This window comes from Cygnus olor, chromosome 1, assembly GCF_009769625.2.
Source record: "Cygnus olor isolate bCygOlo1 chromosome 1, bCygOlo1.pri.v2, whole genome shotgun sequence".
Lineage (NCBI taxonomy): Eukaryota > Metazoa > Chordata > Aves > Anseriformes > Anatidae > Cygnus > Cygnus olor.
In genome coordinates this window covers 116,002,024-116,023,505 of record NC_049169.1, presented here as the reverse complement: position 1 = coordinate 116,023,505, position 21,482 = coordinate 116,002,024, and the positions used below count along the sequence as shown (strand labels likewise).

Here is a 21,482-nt window from a genome sequence, read left to right as displayed (position 1 = left end):
TTTCCTCGCTCCCCCCTCCCCTCCCTCAGCCCCCCCCCCCCCCCCCCGCCGCGGCGCGAGCGCCCCCCCCCCCCCTTCCCCTCCCCCTCCTCCCCTCCCCCGCCGCCCGTGCCGGCCGCGGCGCCCGCTGCCCCCCCCCCCCCCCCACCCTCCCCCCGGTGCCGTTGAGCGGAGCCGGAGCGGAGCCGGAGCGGCGGCCGGGCGGGCGGGCGGGCGGCGGCGCGGCGCCGTGCGTGTGGCTGGCTGGGAGCGGGTTTGAGTGACAGCGCTTACCTGGGTGCCAATCTTCGTCACACTGACAAGCGGCTGCAGCAATCGGGACCCGCACCGCCGCGCCGCGCGTCACCGCGCACACCCGCGCCGGGCCAATGGCCGCCCGCGCCGAGCCACACGCCAGCGCGCCGCGCGGCACGCCTCATCAATATTCACCGCCCGGGGGGCGGGGGCTGCGCCCCGGCCTCGTGAATATGCATGAGGGGGGCGGGGCGTGCGGCGAAACCACGCCCGCTCCGCCTCCCTCCGCTGGGGGAGGCGAAACCACCTCCTCGGGGGGGGGGGGGGGCAGGGAGATACCAAGAGGGCTGGGCGCTGGGGGGGGGCTCGCCCCGAGCCGCCGGGAGGATGGGGCTGGGGGATCTGTGAGGGCGGAGGCCTCTGGGGCCCTGTGGGGCTCATCGCCTCACGAGTCCTCGGGCAGGAGGGCTGAGGGGGCTCCCAGCTCTGCCTGGAGAAATGTCCCGGGGTGTCTAAGCCCTGCTTTTAAGGCACGACTGGTCAGGGGAAGGAGAAAATCTCATTTTAGGAAACTGCTCCACAGCAAAACAGGCTCAATGCCAGGCTTTGTGGTCCCCCTGCAGCACAGCAGCTACCCGCTTACTCCCCTTCAAACTGGGACTGCCACAGCAGCTACCCACTTACCCTATTCCCCTTCCCACTTATTACCCTTCCCCTATTCCCCTTCAAACCTATTCCCCTGCAAACTGGGATTGCCCCATGGCTTTCGAAGCCTGCGCCGCTCCTTATGCTAGTCCAACGTGCTTGGAGATCTGGCTAGCAGGCTGCCTGCCTAACAGGCTTTCTGGCTAATAGTCTGGCAGTAGAAATATCTACTTAAATGATCCTGCGAGCCCGCTCCACCTTCAGTCCTCTCTGACTGTGTCAAGACCCTGCCCAGCTGACAACAGTTGTTCTGGGTCTTGAGGAATCCCATCGCTGCGCACACTGCCACCACTTGTCTGCTGACAAAGCGGGTGTTTCGTCCTCTCCCCAGGCCGCCCAGAGCCCTCACAGGCATTTGTTTTGAGAAATTTTTCTCCTGGTACAGGCCAAACCATGCAGCGTTAGGCTGGCGAACGCAGAAGGAACTTGTACGTCACGCAGAGAAAGTGGGAAAGAAAATGAACCAGGCTAATCCAAGGTGCTCAAAAGTTCATGTGAATCATTTAAAGAAACAAGATTATAAAAAAAAAAAAAAAAGCCACCTCAGTTTCTCTTACTCACAAAAGCCTCGTTCTCTATTCCTGGTCTTGCACCATGCAACATCTCTAATAGGATTCCTGTGGCCAAGCTGACTTCTTCTACCACAACTTTCCTCCCTCACCATCCCTGACACGTTCATTAGTGACACATTCACTAAACAGTGCTTCACATTAACTGGTTCCCATGCCCGGACCTGCCTTCTCCTCAAATTTGATTCACCCTGCAAACCCTTTGTTCTCCATCTGCTTTGCCCATGCATCTTTGGACAGGAGTTCACTGATTCCTTCTGAGAAAGAACAGATTAAATTCGAACTAATTTAATTTCTGTTTAATCCCTTCTCCCAGGTATCTTCAAAGCCTTTTTTGATGCCTTTCCCAACTTTAATTTTCCTTTCTCCTGCTTCCCTTCACTTGTCCTTCTTTTCCTGCCTGCCACTTTCTCTTCCCCAGCTCCCCCCTCACACACAGCAGGTGTAGAAATTCCTCACTGCTCTCTTCCCCTTACCCCAGTAATCCCGTTTAGTGGTCTCCTTTGTAATTAAGCTTATTCCATGTTTTTTTCTTCTCAATCCCTTACACTTCCTGTAGCACAAATACACGTTCTAACTCCCTTGATCCTAACTCACGTGATTTCCCAAGCACCAGCACAAAGAAAGCCTACGTCCCTACCTGTGTGCTTCCCGACTGGGTAACTTTAGGGTCTAAGCAGATGCAAGCTTTGACCGAAATCTCATCCGAAGCTGTGTTGTACATAAGGGTTCTTTCCATCAGTGCACTCTGTTGCCTAAAAGCTCCGCTGCAGACTTCCCATCATCCAGCTAGTATTCTGGATGATGATTCCTATTTATCTCTCCTCGATAACTCATTTTTGTTAAAGCTACAGGAGCTACATTATTCTGATAGCTTTAATCCTATCCCCTACGGTGCTGAAGTAAATCGCGAGGTCCAAATGTAACTAAATGGCATGGGTACCTCTCCAAATACACCTGTACCCACATGACATAGACACATAAACCTCATTCCCATAGGCAAGTAACCCAAAAATGACCCTTGATCTAACTTGCACCTTCCCACCCCCCATCTCTAAGCCCCCTGAATTCACTGTTCACAGCCACTGATGAGAGGTTCCCTGTTTTTCATTTTATCTTCCAGTCTCTCTGATACAGCCTCTGCAGGCTTGAAAGCTAAGAAGCTTACTTTTAAAAAATACACCAGCTGAAATGACTCCAGAAGATGCAGATTTAAGAGGGGCACTACAAATGGCAAGGCTTTTGAGGGAAGCATGCAACATTTGGAAAACAGAAAGAACTGGAAGGAGAGGAGCAGAGGAAAGGAATGAAGTAATTGAGAAGAGTAATTCAAAGACAAACAAAAACAAGCAAACAACAACAACAACAATAGAGAGAGAGAAAAAAAAATGGACCAGAGGAAAGGATAGGTATCCTTTTCTTTATTTATTTCTGAACATCCAAACATAGTGTGTTGTCCCTCATCGGTTTTGCAGAAGGATGAGGGTCCAATACACAAGACTGAAGGCAGCTATCGGGAGGGAATTCTCCACACTACCCATTTTGTGAGGATTGTTGCATAATTGATGGAGTTTTGTGCTCTGAACTTCCACTGGTCTAGGCGTACTCGCTTCAGTTCGATGGTGAGACTGCTGCTTTTTTCTGAAAACGCACAAGCTACACAGAAGGCTGAATAAAATGCCATTTTAATCCTTTGTATTTGCAAACTACAAGCACGTAAAAATTAGGTTCAGTAATATTTAGGCTGGCAACTGCAAATAACAGAATACTCAGATTCTCAAACTGCTGTTACTTCTACGCATTGTGCATATTAAATACGCTCATTAAGTACAGCTCATTCCTTAAAGCAAGCACAGATATGTTTGTAGAGTCAGGGCCTTAGCTGGTTACTGAGAACTGTCCCAGATAGATAAGAGCATTCCCCACAGTTGGACCAAATATTTGCAAACACTAAGCTATTAAGGTCCCGTCTCACCAAATGAGAAAAGCACGCTCCCAGATCTCTTCTCTTGAACACCCTTTCAGTTGCAATTTACTGATAGCAGGACTGCATAAAAGTATCAGAGGGCAAAACTGGATCCTACGTACAGTTGCTAGGCGGGTTAGGATTACTGTGGCACCTTTTAGTAATTTCCAAGTTCTAAATGTTACAACTGTGTGCATAATACAACATTCATATGCATTCAACCTATTCAGAAAGAGGAGATTTCTCATTTTAGATACATAGCATTACTCTTGACGGTGCGCTTTGCAACTCTTTCATAATTAAGCTTTCAAAGGAAACATTTACGTAGAAGAGAAGGGATGGGCTCCTATGCGGGTGGCGGTAATCTGCCCTCCTAATTTATTGACTAAAGACTGTAATTGCAGCAAGGAGATTGGAATAATCTAAGCAGAGCAGGGTTTTCCCCAGATTTCCATACGAATCAGGTGAGTTTTTAAGCGACGATCTCGTAACAATGGGAGGCCTCTACAGCAAACCAGTTTCTTCTTTCATCACTCTTAGGGAGAAAGTTTGCAACCAGACGTGTCAACGACTTAGATGTAGTCCTCTGGCTGCTTGGAGAGCATTCCAAAAAGCAACCTTTGTGTGCCCGGTTTGCATGCACAGCACGTTCACATCTGCGGCCGCAACTTTACGTGGTATAGGAGGAGCCTGGGAAAAATGTGTGACTTATTTTATGATGGATATGGCTTTTAAGATTTTAAAGCTGAAATTAACGAGTTAACTCAGTCGAAATAAATGTCAAGCTTTGCTTCAGCTAGATCATGGAGATCTGTGTAACTCAGCTGGGAACGCTCCCTCTGGAGAAATTAAGAGCTCATGTCCCACAGCAGGTTTTGGGCTTGGACCAAGAGCTGGCACTGCAGTGCAGTACTACTCCAAGGAGTTTCTGCGTCAGGATCAAGATGCCATCCTTTCTGATGAGTTATTATTGTATTGTTTTCCCCTTCTTCTTTGTTCACAAGAAAAGGCAAACTACTGAGAACCTCCTTCAGAAAAGGAAAAATGATAAATCCTATATCTTATTCAACATTTCTCCTCTCGTTAAATCAAATTGCAATTTCCAGAGCTGTACATTAGCTGAATCACTGGCTGCATACTACTCACTCCATCTGTTTATATGGTTGAGTCACTGCATTACCAATATCTAACACGTTGCTTGGAAAGAATTTTAGGAGATCTGGAGGATAAAACCGCAAAGCTCTCTAAGATAAAGCTCCCTTCTGTACATTCTGTAATGCCACGCTCTTCACCGCTCACTTTTGGCTACCAGAGATGTTAATTTGAACAAACTTCTATTTTAAGGAAAAAAAGCTTATCACTGAAGCACAGTGTATGCTTAAAAGCTGAAGACTGAACTGTGATGTAGGAAAACGCTATTGCCGCCCCTCGTGCGATGCCTTGCCCTGGGAATTGCACCGGGGGTTCCATGGTGATGGAACAAACATCTTTCACAACTCAACGTGTCTTTTTTCCACTTGAGATACCATGAACAGATTACCTTCTGAGGGCAAACGGTCTGCTTTTAATGATGCCAAAAGTTGAGAGCATCTTGTCGTTGGACTGCAAAGTTTCTTCCAAAATATGTGTTATACTTAGGAAGATATATTTTCATTTACGTCACTGTGGAAGGGGCAAAAAAAAAAAAAAAAAGGACTGAGGAGCAGAAAAGCAGAAGGACAGAGGTGGAATGAGGTGGAATTGCTGATACGCACCTTATTTGTTTTATTTTTAAGAAAAATGTAAAAAGGACACGTTATATGAATCCCACCATGGAGGACTATGAATGCATTCACATTATTCTGGGAGTTGAGAGGGAGAGAGTGAAACCAACTGAAATAAAAGAAAACCAGTGAGACTAGTTTTACCTTCCAGACCAGGGGCTAGATCCAACTCTCACAGAAGTCAGTGGAACAATTCCCACTGGCTTGAGCAGGATTTGGATTCGGCAAAGCGAAATGCAGAAAAAATAACCAGGAAGCATTAATGAGAGGTTCTCAAGGAGTGGTCTACAGAGCACTTTCTCCAGTCCATCGAGACCTGTCTTTCCTCTCCATTACTCATTTACTTCCAGCTGCTTTTACGGGTTTCTGCATTTTGGAGGCCAGAAGAACTGAGAGGCGTTAGTAGTGGGGAGGGAGAATGGCCGGCCGGCCAGCCTGCTCCCAACACTCTTTTGCAAGTGGAAGAGGAAAGAAAGCAATTGCTTAGCAAACAGAGAAAAAAATAAAGACGGGAGTATCTGAAGGAGTAGAAGGCCATTAATCTGAGAGGATTAGGCGGCTTCAGTGAGGATTAGGTGCCTTGCTGCCTAATGCAACCGTCTAGCCAGATACCTGAGCTCCTAGCACAAAGCGAAAGAAGCCGAGCTCCACACACACGTCCGCGCTGAGCTAGAAGCAAATAGGAAATGCCAAGGGCAGAAGCGATCCACAAGTGCTCCCCGTCCTCCCTGCCAAGCCTGGGTTAGGGGAAGCTGCCACGCACACCCACCCCTGGGCTGAAAGCAGACAAGCCTGGCTGCCATGGTCCATGCTGCAGAAATTACACCACCAGCTCCTGCAGGCCCACACCACCAGTCCAGGTGTGTCATGCGGTCCTACCGCCACGTGGAGCCACAGCCCTTCCTCTGGAGCAGTCACGCACCTGGACCAGGCTCTGGATCAGCTGGCTGTTGTTGTTTGGGGCAGCATTCCCACTAACAGAGAGATTTCAGGCTCTTCCTCCACACAGAGGACTGTTATCACTGGGGTACAAGGCTGACACATGGGCGCGTGACAAACCAGGTTGACCTCGTTGGCAACTGATTCTCAACTGCAGGTCAATGCTTCCTTCTACCTTCACATCACAACAACCACGTGGGCCAAAATGCCTTGAGTCCAACAGTAAACGCTTGGTGAATGAGTGTAAGAAACATGGAAACAACGGGATCAGCCTTCCCCTTGTGCCTCTTAGTTGCTCCTGGGGATCAACAGTTCAGCCCTTTTCTGAAACCTAAGTTGCAATCAGGCCATCACATTCAATAGCTACTGACAGTATTCTTCACCATTAACTCCTCCATTCCCTTTTTTGAACCCCCTTACAGACTGCGTTTCTATAATGTCCTTTTGCCAGCTGGGAGTTAGACTCCTAAGCCTGCCCCTCCTCACAAGAAAGAGGAGGTACAGGAGACTTCCCGGACATTTTTACCCAGGTTTATTAGCGAGAAGGCATTCCAGGAAAGAAGGGACATATCAACAGCTTGCAGAGCAATAAGGTACAGAGATCCCTGCCCCGGCTCTGCATGACATAGCTTTGGCTCTGGAAGCAGCAGGAGTAATACCAGCCTCATGCTGTGCCCAGGTCAGCTGGTGGGCTGAGCGGCAAGGCGAGGCAGCGGGAGACCGAGCGCTACACTAGGCCAGCACTGCTGCTTGTGGGATCCATGCTTGTACCCCTGCCAAGGTCTGCTCCTTCCTCTGAGAAATACTGGCCTGTTCAGACCTGGGCTGGGCATCTGCAGTGCCGAGCTGCTTGGTGCCACACGGGCTCGTCCCAAGAGGCCTGCTCCCAAAGCTCTGAGCTGCCCCAGGACACTGACCCACCTCCGTGATCCATGCAGGATCTCACCTGGAGGCTGCAGGGCAGTGACTTTTACCTCCCAGAGCGGGTGCAGATTCGCAATGAGAGACTTAAAACCTCCAAACTGTAGGCCATAGAAGGGGTGCACGAAGTCCCACAGATCTGCAGACCACATGCTCCATACCACGGCTATAGGGTCGGGACCTGCACCCATCCGTTACTGCGATTCTTCCTCATTGCAGTCAATATTTACTAAACAGCGCAGGTGATGATGAAGCAATGCTCTGTAGGATTATTTAAGCAGGTCTGATCCAGCACCGTACCAGAAACAAAATTTGCCCGTACCATGCCCTGATTGCTCTCCTTCCCCATACCCAAGCCCAACCGCATCCTGCACCCACCAGAAAGCCCCACACTTCACATCATTCCCTTAGGAAGCAGCTGAGGTTCGCTGTTACAATCCCCAGCCCTGCAGCAGGGTGAATTTTTTGGCATGCCCAACAGCCTGCTGCTGCCATGCACGGCTTCCCGATGACCAGACCCCAGCAAAGTTCTCCACAGAAGACCTTGGTGAGGACCAAATGAGTTACTCTGGATAGGGGAGAGCTAGCTCTCAGCTCCTAGCCCCAACCAGTAGCCTACACAGTCGTGCTGCCTAGCTTTTTCTGTCTTATCCAGGGAATTTCAGGCCCTGGAGAAGAAGTATTAGCAACTCATTCTCTTTTACTAACGTATAAGGCATAGGGGATGGATTTTCTTCTGTGAAACGTAGTAAGTGAAGTTCATACACATTGCATCAGTTTTATAATATTCTGCATATTTTGGTGGCATTAGCTTCAAAGATACGGCACTGCAGATGCCTTTCAGAAAGTGCCAGAAACACTACTGCTTATGACTTTGTACCTGTCGGTGGAAAGCAGGAATCAGCACTGCAGTCCACTTCGTATTTAACCAATATGCTCCATCAGTAGTTTAAAGCATCAGAAAAGGCAGCAATAAAATATGCTCTGAATGGATAGGTTATGTTCCCTCACCGTTTCAGAGACTTAGAGTTCAGCTTTGTCCCTAGGGCTTGCTTCTCTTGTTCCTACTTTTTGGGTATTGTCACTGCACCCTGGCACTGCCTTCTAAAAGTGATCTTGCTTCTGCTTTTTCAGTTGTGCAGGGATCAAAAAGCTGGATCAGGCTGGTATGTTTATTTCAGTATGACATCCCACGTATAAAATATGTGCCAATTTCAGAGGTTATTCTTCCTCATTTTCGTTATTTCAATCAGACCTACAAAAACGAACACAAAACATGCATTTTTTTTTCTTTCTCAGTACTGTTTCACAGTACTGCATGCATCCACAGGATGATGGCATTCTTTTGACAGCTAATAAGTGTATTCCCTGACCATACGATCTCCAAAGACAGAAAGCAGCCTAGCTTTCGTCCTGCAAAGTTGGTGCAACAGACTGCATTTGCACAGTGAGATGCAATTCTACCTACTCCTAGGAACAGTAGCTTTCTTTTTAAAACCCAGGAACAACATTTCATATTATCAAAGGTTTGGTATTTTCTATGTTTTCCCCCAATTAGTGTAACAGAAGCTGCCTGTAGCCACAACCTGTAGTGACTATAAATTCCAGCTGCTCCCCACGTAGCAGCGGGACACTGCTGGTACAATAAAACGTCAAGACAACGGTAACCTTCAGAGTCCTCGTTTTCCCATCGTACCTAGACCCAGCCTTGCCCCTTTCTCATACACCAGTTCGGTTTTGTATCACTGTCTCCACAGCTGACAATACTTTTTTCAATGGGAATATCACAACTGTGGCCGCTGCCAGAATCTCTTGGCAAACGGGCTGCGCTCTGAGTCACAGCCTAATGCCATTACAAGGTCTGCAACAGCTGCAGCAGTCATACATCTGCAAGTCATTTGAACATTTTATGATGAATAAAAACTATCCATTACATAGACCTATACATTATATATTAACCCTAATACTTATTCAGTTACACTAACAATAACCTTTTCCCTCTGCATGCTGTAAACTTCTTTGGCTGCAGCATGTGTTAACAGAGATACTTAAAGCTCCGTTCCATGGTGGAGCAGTCCCTGTGTACATATTACCTAACTTATTCTACCTATTTAAATATGATGGAAAGAAAGAAAGAAAACAAATTTAAAACTATAAAAAATCATACCGTGCATGAGGAAAGCATTTCTATAATAATAGCGTGAGACTGGATACACTCGTACAAACACAGAGGATACAAGACAACGAGAAATACAGAGGAGGAATGAAAACATGGACTCAAAATGTATAGCTAAGAGATTTGATTATGATATGCACGGATCTCAAACCTATCCAGATGTCCCCAGCCGGCAACCTGATCCTCAACACCATAGCCAAGATCTGAAATCTAGAAAGTCAGAATGTCAAAGACAGGGTAGCGGGGCTTACGGAACAAGGAACGGGAGTTGTGAAGAGTTTTGAAACGTTTAAAATAATAATGATAATAAAGAAACACAAGTGTGGGTTCATGAAAGAAATATATACAGAGCCACAAATTACAAAGTCAGCCCTTCAGGACATTGCATTCCTCATGCAAGTTGCTGAGCACGCTCAACATAAATAGGTGTAAAATACACTCACCGGCTTAGTGACTTCAAGGATAGAGTCCCATATGTGATCCCCTACCAGTGAGTCTTCTACATACGTATACTTTTACAACAGTAAATGCATACTGGGCAAGACATACCTCCCTATGAGTTTCACCAAAAGAGTTTTAAAGAGACAAGGCAAAAGTCTGACATTAGAGAAGCCTATCCTAATTTTTCCATGTGATTCATCCAGAGCCAGAATTTTACCAGCATCCCATATACATGTAACTATTATTTCATGTTAGTTCGTTATCTGTTGCTTGCAAACTCTTTTTGGAGCCTCAGAAATACCTCTTTATTGCTTCCTATTCACTTTTACTTTGTAGTTCACATATCAGTCTAGTGTCCTTCCTCAGTGTCGCTGAGGAAGTGGAGTGTCAGTTAACATGCTCTTCCACATTAAGTTAGATGTGTGGATTAATAAGCTACAAAATAGTGCAGGTTTTAAATATGAAACAGCTATATTCTGGTAGTCTCACGGTTAGAAAAGTGACTTTTAGAAAATGTTTTCTTGAGTCGGTCTGCTTCCTCTGTGCAGTCAGAGGCCAAACTATTTATTTTACTGGCAACCGTCTTTATTGCTTGTGCTGGTTTTAATATTTCCATTTGAATGATATAAACATTAGAAATGAAAAAAAAAAATCCTAACAAGGTTACAAACAGTTCATTTAAAGGGGATTTGAAAGGCGTCCAGCAGAGATCTTTTTTAGTGTGCGTTATGTTTCAGGGCTGAAAAACTACCTCGCCACTGATGAAGGGGAAGATTTGCTTGCTGATACAGCAGAATCTCTGCAGTCAGTTTGCACGGCATCTACATCCCCGTCCAAGAAAAAAAAAAAAAAGGAAAATCCTGGCCCTTCGGACGGCAAAGATCACTTACCCAGCGTGACGTGACGCGACGCAATGATGCCTTTCTAAGTCAGCCTCCGGCCGGCCGCCTCCTCGCTGCTGCTGGGGCCCGTCCCGTGCCGCGGCAGAGGGAAGAGGAGCAGAGGGGTCAGCGGCACGGCCGCCACGGAGCCAAAGGGCAAGGGGGACGCTTGGAGCAAGCACGGTGCTTGCACTCGGTCGCTTGAAGTGCTGCCAGGTCTCTGAACGTTTGCGCGCGTACACCGGGAAATATCAGAAAGCCCGAGGCCCGAGCAGCTGGAGCTGTGCAGTTGTTACCTGAAGTCTTAACATCCAGAAAAAGCGCTTCCCCGTTCCTTAAGGCTATGTAGAAAATCTCAAAAAAAAAACCAAAACAAAAAAACCAACAACCAAAAACCACCCCACAATCGTAAATGTACTACTAACATCAAGGAAAAGCGTTCCCAATTATTTTTTTTCTTTAGTTCTCTTTTTTTTTCATAGTTGCCTTAAATTTGCAGGGGGGGACGGGGTGTCTTTCTTGAGGTTTTCAAACAGGCTGCTTCCCCAGCGTTGTGCCAAAGAAAGCACTCTCGGGGTAAGTCCTAAGGATGCTCAGAGCAGAGGGAGGCTGTGAAGGTGAGCAGCTGAGGGCCCAGCAGTGTGCAACCAGCTGGAGGAAGGGCAGGCTGGTGGGTTTGTCTCTGCCCCACAGCCATCTTCAGGAGCGGGGCAGAGCCGTGGTATTTGTCCCCTGGACAACAGCTTTGGAAAGGTTCCTCAGGACCCGAGAGAAAAAGCTCCTTCTGCTTGCCCAGCCACCAAGAGAAAAAGAGTTTAAAACCACTGGATCCTTATTGCTAATGGGAGGGCGATATAAAAGATGGAGGCCATTGACTGGTGTCCAGAGACAACAACCTGGTATGAATTCCAGCACCATTCCACTTCCCAGCAGCTGGATTTCTCACCAGGGTGGATTGCTGGTTTTGGATACCTCCCCAATTTTTCCCGTCTGTTAACAGTCTTCCACTATTTGGAAGTTGTATTTGGAACAGTCATAAAGCTTTTTTTTTTTTTTTTTTTTTGTATCTAAACGGCCTTGCCATTGCTTGAATGCAATTTCAGAATTGCTGGCATTTCTGTGTAGGCTATCTGAAGCATATTTTTGTCAATGTGTTAACAAGCACTGCGTCTCCTGGGAGAACCTGAATTAGCTCAGGGTTTCTAAACAATATGCATGCTCGACATAGGAGATGTAGGAAAAAATCTTTATTTTCTTACGAGTTTTTAGTCTGAGTTGTTCTGTAAATAGACATGAGGAACAAAGAGAAAGCTGGGACCACTAACTCTTCATCTATAAAATGATGCCAAGAACCCAAGAACTGATGCGACTTGCCAAAGGTTACACAGGCAGCCAGGGGTCTCGCAAAGGAACCTAGAGCCAGCCCCACACCCGAGCCATAAGGGCCATCCTTGCTCCCAGCTGCTACATTAGCCTTCTGTTTTCTATAGTTTGAATTTCTTTCCTCACAATTATCCCCATCCTAATATAACAGAATATAGGCCACTTTTAAGGACACCCCAGGGGAGTTTGGGAAGCATCAGTACAGTTTAGAAAGGTCTGGTCTGGCATGATTTTAAACTAAATTAAGCATAGGAGACGCTTCTAGGACAAAAGAGCACATGAAAATGAGACATGAAAGCTTGAAGGGGTGGCTCTTTCAAGTCCTTTTCCAAACCACCAGGGAAAAGTTAATGTTGCCCCCTTCTTTGATAGAGGACATTGGCATTTGCCTAGTACAAGGTGTCTTGGCTTGCATGTTGCCTCTGCAGGGCTGGAAACATGCTGTCATAGATTTTGGAAACTGAGTGTATCCGTCTCCACTCTGCAAACAGCAAAATGTAATACCATAAGCACCTCATAATGATTGGGAGAGATAAGACAGAAAGAGAGAACATGTCAAAGACCCAACCAACAAAACCAGAAAGCGTAAATAATCTTAATTAGGTCATTTGTAAATAACTGGATATTAACTGCTTTAGGAACTCTCCAGACTTGACAAAACACTCAGATTTGGAAGGGGGTACTGCCATTTGAAGTGCATGTCAGACTGGAGAAACTGAGACTGCTGCTAAGAATTTTAGGCACTAATTTTAACTCGGATACCTGGCATGGGCTCTGTGAGCATTAGGAAGGAGTTAACACACAGCCCATGCGCTGTATTCTGTGGGGCTACAGATTTACAGAACCACGTCCCTCTTACTCTATTTTGCAGTTAACAATTTGTTGAGAGCTGATCTACTGACCCTGTACGTTGACCCCAAGTTTGTGGGATACTTTATTATTGTAAACACACATCTAAACCTATGTGTGTCCCTAACTAGATATTAACACATTCTTTTCTATCCCAAGCTTGTCATATATCACAAGGCTTTCAGAGGCGGGGATGTATTTCCAAATGCAATGAAATGTGTGTAGGCAAAAAAAATTACAATAAGGGAGCTCAAAAATGTCGAGCAGATTGTATTGGGAGTGGTACCATCCTCAGGTGAACACTGAGGATAACACACAAGCCCCAAGACAAATACGTATTTATAATTTCATGAAATGGAACCACATGAGAGGAGACGGATGGTCTGGACACTTGACAAGATACTTTGTTTAGAGTCCTAAGAGCTTAATTAAAATAATCCGGAGTGTAGAAGTGAATCTCTCAAAGGATAAAATTAAAACAAACAAAGCCACGTTACATGAACGCCACACTTGTAAAGTCAACCACTCAAATGTTCAGAGCACCTGTACTACAGTGCTTACATTGCCCTCACCGTGTTATCTCCTGTTGTCTAACTCTCACAATGAGATTGCTTAGCCATCCTCATCTCATCAGTCTACATCCTCATCAGTCTACAACTTCCTTGCAAGGGCGAGTGGAGAGGCAGGTGACCTATTCTCCGTTATCACCAGTGATAGGACTCGCGGGAACGGTGTTAAGCTGAGGCAGGGGAAGTTTAGGCTGGACATCAGGAAGAGCTTCTTCACTGAGAGGTGGTTGCACACTGGAACAGGCTCCCCAGGGACGTAGTCACTGCACCAAGCCTGTCTGAATTTAAGAAGCGTTTGGACTGCGCACTTAGTCACATGGTCTAAACTTTTGGGCAGACCTGTGCGGTGCCAGGAGTTGGACTTGGTGATCCTTATGGGTCCCTTCCAACTCGGGATATTCTATGATTCTGTGATCTCAGTACCTTGGAAGATTGTAGAACAAAGACTCCTAGGACCTATGTCCATGTTTATGAAGGACAAGAAGATGACTGGGAAGTCAGCATGGATTTACCCACGGTAGTAAACCATGCCCGACAAACCCAACTGCCTTCTGTGGCGAAGTTAAAGTAGTGGGAGAGGAGTAGTAAGGATGAGAGCACCAAACACAAACAGTCTAGTTAGATAGCAGGTAAAGGTTTGGGATTTTTTTGTTAGCTGTGCCTTGTTGCTTTAAACTGTGATGATGTTGGAATGCTGGAGGTAACCAGAGAGACTGTGGGAGCTCCAGTCTTGGAGATATTCAAAACTCAGCCAGACAGGGCCCAGGACAACGTGATTTAATTGCACCTGCTGCAGAGCAGAGGACTGATAATCTCAAGAGGCCAATTCCAACCTCAATTTCCATGATTCTAAGGTCATGATCCTACAGGATAGCATGAGCATGTTTTCTACTACCTTCCTCACAGGACAGGGGTAGTCACTGACTGGGCCCACCAGCAAATAAAATCATTTGGAACAGACAAATGGCTGCTCTCACAAGCATCCCAAAAGCCACAAAGATCACAAATTCCCACCAGAGCCCTTTTGTGAGCTGCGAGATTCTGATCAGCATAAAGATGAAGAGTCCTACTCTGCTACGGTAGTCTGCTGAAGCAGACTTGGACAGCCTGAAGACTCTTCTTGGGTTCCCACCACCATGAGCAGCTAAAGGAAGAACTATCTTCAGATAGTCTTCAAACTTCTCACTGTTTATTCTTCACATGTAAGTGTAGACAATGTAATTGTACAAGTAGCTTTGCCAGTAGTGTCTCATGTGGTGGGAGAAAAGACTAACGGCAGATATTTTATGGCCTATGAGTTTATAGGCAACCAGAGCAAATGCATTGAACATGTTTTGTTGAAAGCTGGGGACATGCTTTGGAAGATTTGTAAGTGGACCAGCTAAATTTCCCAAATTTAAAATAAATCTTGCAGATGGCCTTGTAGATTGCACTGGTTACCATGACTGGATGCCAAAGGAGACACAAGGACAGCCAAAAAAACCCTTCACCTTGCAATACGTGAAGTGATCAGCACAAACTCTGCTTTCATTACTACTTTTGGACTTTGGGTTTTCAACCCAAACTTTGGGTTTTCAACTGCTGTTGAGTTCATAAATAAATTTTGAAGGATCTATGTGCAAGGAAATTATTGAAAGCAATTTTATTAGCAGGAGAGTTGTTTGCTACGCTAGAAGAGATTCAAAGGATTTGAAGTTAGAAAAATCACTCCCTTAACAAGAGAAGCAGGAGTGTCATCTTTTTAATGAGAAGTTAGTGAATTCCCTTTCTGGATTTTTGTGTACTCCCACAATAACACACCATCTACACTGAAAATCCCACTTGTGAAGTAACACCAATTCTACAGGGCTGGTTTTCACAAAGCCTATGCCGTGACTTGATTTCTTTCTTTCACATTTGAGGGTTTCCAGGAATTATATGAATATCCTGGATTACACATTCTTTGAAACAAGGTTCCTGACTGTATCTGACAAGTGCCTAGCACAGCAAGACAAAGATACTCATTATCATAACATCACTGAATATGAGCATATTGTATCACATCCTGCCTGAAATTTAAATGTTAGCACATGACTCAAACACAATGCCATCTGATAGGAGTCAAGTACCAAAAAACGAAGCCTTTTTCCTTGAAGTCCAGGAAAACACAACAGTGGGAAAAAGTCTGTGCTGTGCCCTTTGTTACATTATCCCCCCGTGCCAGAGCAGTCGGACTGGTTCACTGAACAAAATGTATGCAAGACACGCACCGCATGTACCAGAAGAGTTATGAAGTTCCTTGACCTTACATTCCAGCTCCATTTTAGAGGTGCGACTAAGACCACCGCAAGACACTCAGATAGGGTTGCACAGATACAAAGATCCATCTTTTTTTTTTTCCTTTTTTCTTCCTATAGCTATGAAAAAAGGCTAGCAAAAGGCCTTATCTCCATATGAGTTCAAATAATGCTACAAATCCAGCTCAGGAGTGTAGGAATTGGGTGAAAAGACAACACTTCAGTTCCAACCCACTCCTTAGCTGATTAACTCAGTGTTTATAACACCAGCCCTCCTTAGAAATAAAAAGCACACTAGGCGACTCGGAACAGCTAACGATCACAGCTACCGCGAGCAGACTTAGCGAACACATAAGCATATTAACGGGCGGCATCAAATTTTTACTTTCACTGTTTAGATTCCCTCTGACAGCTCGCAGCCTCCTCCTGTCATCACAAAACAAACGACTAGGAATACATTTCGGCATCGGCACAGATCTAAACTACAGGGTTCACGTTACTGCACTGAGCCTCAGTTAATGACAGCACAGCAGCTTGAGTGCGGCCCTCCAGTGGGCCCTTAATAAGGGAAGTGTCAGAGAGCTCATTTTGAAGAACCATTTCCTTATTCTTTCATCTTTTTAATGCTAACGGCTGATTTCTTTCCCTTTTACAAGTACGGCGTATGCGGTACCACTCGTGGCTCCAATGACTCTCTGCTCTTTATTCCTCAGCACGCGGATTTATACATTTGCTGATTTTAAATTTCGTAGTTGGAGTCAGTAATATGCTTTTTAGTTTTTACAGGACAATAAAATTGCTCGCCAGAGGTTTCTGACTCAAAATTCTAAACAGCAGATTGATGTAGGCCTCTTGATCCTTCTTACCATATTTTTGCCAAGTCTGAGTATAAAATAGCTGTTCTAGTAATTGCACCCAGGGATTTGTGCCCAATAGCCAGATAGACTGCTAAAGCTGACTCCACGTTCCCTTTGATCTCGCATATTCTGCTGCTTGAAAGAATACAGACAGGTGATGGAAAATGCTGGAGCTATTGCAAGTACAACCGCTCAAAGACCAATTAACACCAAAAAAACAAAATGAACAAAAAGCCAAAATGGAACCAAACCCACAACAGCTGGTGGTCATCAAGGCAGCTTTCCCAGAGGGCAGAAGACTGTTACTAATAGGATGGAAATACAAAATTTACTGAGACCAACTGCAACTGCTGATAACGTATATTGAGAAGTGCCTCATTTCTCACATTTTCTGCAAAGCGAGAGTGAAGCTGGGCAGCCATGTTAATTTTAATTGTGGAAAAAAAATAAGTGGGAACAGAAACAGTCCCACTGAACAATTAGCACGAGGAGCTGATTTTACCATTATGCTGTTTTTCCCCACGTTTAAATAACATCCAAGTGATTCTAGCCATAGAAATAAATTATTTCTCAAAGCGTAATCAGTGTAGTATAAATCATTAATAACGGCCCTGTGAGATTCTCTTATATTTTATATAGCTTTAATTACTGCAGAACCTGGATGCCAGAACCCTCAGCAGAAGAAGACTGTGTTCTCCCTTTACACTAACACAGGTTTTGAGATGTCTCAGCCACATTACATAAATTTACATTCATCATACACTGTTGTCACAAAAGACAAATACTACTCACCCTGTTTTGAGCAAAGGATTTAAAATTCAAATCCAGACTAGATGTAACCTCTGTAAAGCCGGGAACACATTTGTGTGCAAGGAGAACAGCTCACTGCATTATGGTGATAATAATACCTGCTAAAATCATGGCACATACTGAACAGACACATCCACAAAAGCCATTACTTTCCTTGACACAGTGCTGAAAGAATGGTCAATATCAAAAATTTGGAGACACTGAAAATTCAGGACAGTTTTACTTTTTTTTTTTTTTTTAATAAACATGTATGTATGTATGAATATTTACATACACACTGAGGGGTAAAAAAGCTATTTTTATTCACTGATGATTCATTGATCTGTTGCTTGATCATAAAAATCAAGAAGTGAGGGACTCCAAGAGCCAAGAAGAACTGTTCAAAAGCACAAACATAAGTTATCATACGTTTATTGATTTATAATAGATTATACATCAGAGCTAAATAGAAGAATTTTTATCATATAATCTGCACATTTGTTTTAAATGTGGTTCTTTCAGTGCCTTGGTGATGGTCTTCCAGAAGATGGCTGCGGCTGCCTGAATTTTGAGAGAACCACAACAGAATCAACGAAGGTGTATATATTATACTCATGATGCTGGAGGTTCTTGTAGGTAGAATTATCAAATTCTTCAGGAGCAGGCTGAGCAGCTGCTGCAGGCTCTGTGAAAACAAATAGTAACTGGTGACTATAAAGATGCTACTACAGAGGGCAATATCCTTAATTGCTGAGCCAACCTTCATATATTTTCAGATCCCACATTCAGGCAATATTAAAAAAAAAAAAAAAAGTCAGCAACAATAACAAAGGGATAAGTTTAGGATCACACAAGGTGCCAGCAGAACTCAGTAAAGAAGCACAGTAGTATGCAGCAGGGGAATGGGAAACGGTACAAGTCATCTAATACAGCACAGCTTTTCAAATCCAAACTACCACCTAATGCTGGGGGAGGACTGGGCAAAACACTCATTTACATTTTGAAGACATATGTCTGCATTTCCTGGCTCTTTCACAATTGCCTTGGTTTTCACTTCAGCCAGAACAGCAGGTGACATTCTTAGCAAGCCAGAAGAGGCAAAGAAGCAGCAGAAATGATATATCATGTCAGACCATGAGATACAGCTATTAGAACTATTTTACAGATTGATTTTTTTTTCCATGGGGAAAAGTGACGGAGTTATTAAGATCTTCACAGTTTAATTCCACATGTGGTTACACTGAACAATAATAGATCAAGAGCCTTTGATGTACATTTTCTTTCTTTGAGAAAGAATTAATTGCAATAGAATCTTCTAAACTTTGTAATCAGCTCTTCCTCCTAGGAGTAATCTAATAAAACTATTCAGAACTCCTTACTTCACATTAAAACCAACATTAATTCTTACACTTTTAGAATATTATGCAAATATAGGCAGTACTATTTAGATAAAAGGTTCCTGTTATGGGCTGATTTTACAACCGAGGAAATTGCAAGAAATAAAGCTTTATTCCCAATATTAATTTATTCTCATACTCCCAGAGTTTTAACAATAGGAAAGACATACGCATAATCTAGTGAAAAGCTTCCTTGTTTAAATTTGCATGTAGAGGCTTATGTTAGATTGCATTAAGCTCCTTTTTGTAATGCTACACCCTACAATAAAAACACAAGAACTCAGGCAACCGAACACCAGAATTTCCCTTTAATTATGACACAATTATTGCAATGTAAAATGCTATCAGTTTAAGAGCGTGTATGCTTAAAATTCAGCAAGGCTTGCTTATAAATTGGCACGTAGTAAGCCCCGGTTTCAGCAAAACAACGCACAACCTATGAAAGGAAACACCCCGAGCCTACTGCTCCGTTCCTACTGAGGCGGCTCACAGGAGACACCGCTACACGTACAAAAGCCAGATGATGCGGTCTTGGCTGCAAATAGCCCCAAGAACAAGCAGGCGTAGGCAAGCGTACATTCAACCTGCAAGAGACAGTTGTTCCAAATTAAGAGACAGATGCTCAGGAAGAAAAGCAGATGGAGTCTCATTTTTCCTGCCCAAATACACTGTACTTGGCTTCTCAAAGGAGAAATTTATCCCTGAGATCATCCTCCCCACACTTCAGACTTCTTGTGTGCTTTCTCTCTTAAAGAGCAAGGATTTCACAGGATGTTCTTCCAAAATGAATCAGAGATGTATTTCTGAGTTACCACGCTGCTATTTTGCTACTTCTTCAGCAGTTCAAGTCAGCAGTTTTTGCTGACTGCTTGGTATGCCTGCTCTACAAAGCGGATGACATCACCTGAACATCTAGGTCTGTAATGAGAAAAGTTGCTCCTACATCTTCAGTACGCTTGCTGCAGAGTTCGCAGATGAGTGAAACAGCACAGAAGTACAGACCACAGAAGGTATCATTAACTGTGAACATTAAACGTGGGAAAGCAGTAGCTGTTTCCAAAGAAGGCCTCAAAAGGGAGAACAAGACACCCTGAAGACAGCAGTGATGCCACTGAACAGCACAGCTAGGTTGCACTCTCTGCTACCCTCTGACACCCAGAGGTATTTCACCTGCAGTAAAAGAGTGTGGACCCACCTCTACCAACCTCCACGGCCCTACCACCTCCACAGAGCAAGAGGACCTCAAAGGCACAAGTGCTTCTTCTAGCATAACCAGGTCTACCAAAAAGGTTTTGCTGCTGGCATGGCTACATGTCTGAGACGTGGTTATTTTATAGGTCTGCAGGGCAAGTTTGCCACGTGGGCTTAATCTTATTCTGGATTTACAGCATCAGAGTAGGGAAGGCTCTTTCGTCCAGCTACAGAGTGCCATAATCTTCACCTTGAATCATTAGCACATTTCAAGACAAAGTCCTCCTTCTCCTACTCGTATTCGAGTCTCTCCATGCCTCTTGTACTGTGCCCAGAACTGGACCCAGCACCCTGGTGTGGTTGCACCAGTGCTGAGTAGAAGGGAGGATCACCTCTCTCCACCTGCTGGTGGCACTCCTAATGCAGCCCAGGACACCACTGGTCGTCTTTGCTGCCAGGGCACACTGCTGGTTCCACCTGCTGTCCACTGAGACCCCGGGGCCTCTTCTGCAAGGACATCGCTTGAAGGATGTTATCCTCAGAGCTTTACAGTGATGCTGCTTTTGTTTCAAACAGGCATTTTTGTTAATTTAAAGAACCAACCAGAAGAGTGGTCTTAAGAATGGTACGCTACCTAAGTTGGACGTCAAACGTGGGAAGTCATAAAAGATCAGGACAGAGGGGCATTTACTACTGAAATATGCAGAACAAGATCAACAGGAAAAGTCAACAGGACTGGTGGCAACTAAGAATGGCACATTATGGGAGCGCAGCTAGGGAGACTGTTATATGGTGCACGATGCTTTTTTCCTGAAACAAGTCACTGTCTCCTGTTTAACTCACAACAAAACCTGGGTTATGTTGTCAGCTCTACGCTACTGCAGCGTGACTCTCTTAAAAGCTACCAATATCAGAATCAACATCTGCTTCTGGTATTACATTATGATTTCTTGAAGTCTCCTGAAATCTGAAGCACTGCAAGAGTTTGGGAAAGAACAGGGAGGAAGGAGAGGGGGAGGGAGAGCAGGATTTAAACAAAAATCAGATGACACCAAATTTAGCTCAGGAAAAAAGCAGCTACTAAATCCTTCTGAGAAAGAAAAAGAAAAGCAAAAGCAAGCTTTGTCATATAAACCCCATGATTTTGTTCATAATCTCGTTTTCATTTTATAAATAACAACTGGCTTATAAAACTGTAATTACAGTGAAGTGAAGACTGCTTCGTTGCACAACATAAGTGCAAACTGAGTGTTATGAAGCTCTTGTAACAATTAGTAATGAATTTCTCTTCCAGAAAGTCACTGCTACACCATTAGCTTCAATATAGAGATCAAAGAATCACAAACAGAGAAGATTTGGAAACTATTTAAAAAAATACACCCTAGCCCAGAAGAATCAATACAGTTCAAACAATTTAAAGGTGTACCCTCTATCGTGCTGCTTTCTCCAGCTTGGTCACCTGCTTCCTGAACGGTCTCCTCCTTTGTACCCATCACCAACACCGCGCTTTCAGAAGTCTCCTCTTCTTGTTTAGAAGTTACTTCTACTGCTTCTGACTCCCATGCCTCCTTTACCC

General features: G+C 44.7%; 1 protein-coding gene across 3 annotated transcripts in view; it reads right to left on the bottom strand.

Annotated features, from left to right (window-relative positions):
* Positions 1 to 419, bottom strand: part of PKNOX1 (PBX/knotted 1 homeobox 1) — a 47,444-nt gene extending 47,025 nt beyond the window's left edge. The window contains exon 1 of one of the 3 annotated variants that reach the window (XM_040545409.1): positions 274 to 419. The gene's annotated coding sequence lies outside the window, so the exon portion shown is untranslated. The remainder of the gene's footprint in view (positions 1 to 273) is intronic. The other 2 variants (XM_040545406.1, XM_040545410.1) reach the window with 2 other exon arrangements.
* Between the last annotated feature and the right edge of the window lie 21,063 nt (positions 420 to 21,482).